Below are 652 nucleotides of genomic sequence, written 5' to 3' on the forward strand. Positions count from 1 at the left end.
GTTTACACTTTAAAAAAAGAATTTAAAGTTTTTATCATTTTTCGTATCGTCTTTATTAATTTAGACTATTTTCATATAGTTTGTATAAATTTGTCTTTTAAATTTTAAAAATTTTAACCTTCATAAATTAAATCATTTTTTTTTTATAGATTTTCGTTGATAATTGCTTGAATAATCTTGAATTATATATTCATTGAAAAAAAAATATATCATTTAAAAAAATGAAATTGATTTTTATTGAATTCTATAAGGTTAGTTATCAAAAAAACTATTTACATCAAATTATATGCTATTCAATATTATACAACTTTGATTTTTTTGTCATTTTTATAACAACCAAGATATTCAAGTAACCTGTATTAAACATTTCATTTTATATAATAATATTACTAATATATTAGTATAGTATATAATAATATACATAACATATTAATCTCTAAATAATATATTATCTATATAGATATAGATAGATTGATTTTGTTAATAATATTTCTAATAATAACCTGTATTAAACATTTCATTTTATATAATAATATTACTAATATATTAGTATAGTATATAATAATATACATAACATATTAATCTCTAAATAATATATTATCTATATAGATATAGATAGATTGATTTTGTTAATAATATTTCTAATAATAAC

The 652-nt window shown here is 15.0% G+C and overlaps 1 protein-coding gene across 1 annotated transcript in view; it reads right to left on the minus strand.

The window, feature by feature from the left end:
* Positions 1-652, minus strand: part of LOC102671592 (homeobox protein prophet of Pit-1) — a 41,275-nt gene that overhangs the window by 1,488 nt on the left and 39,135 nt on the right. The gene's annotated exons all lie outside the window — the stretch shown is intronic.

The sequence above is a fragment of the Apis dorsata genome, unplaced genomic scaffold, assembly GCF_000469605.1.
Source record: "Apis dorsata unplaced genomic scaffold, Apis dorsata 1.3 scaffold_660, whole genome shotgun sequence".
NCBI lineage: Eukaryota > Metazoa > Arthropoda > Insecta > Hymenoptera > Apidae > Apis > Apis dorsata.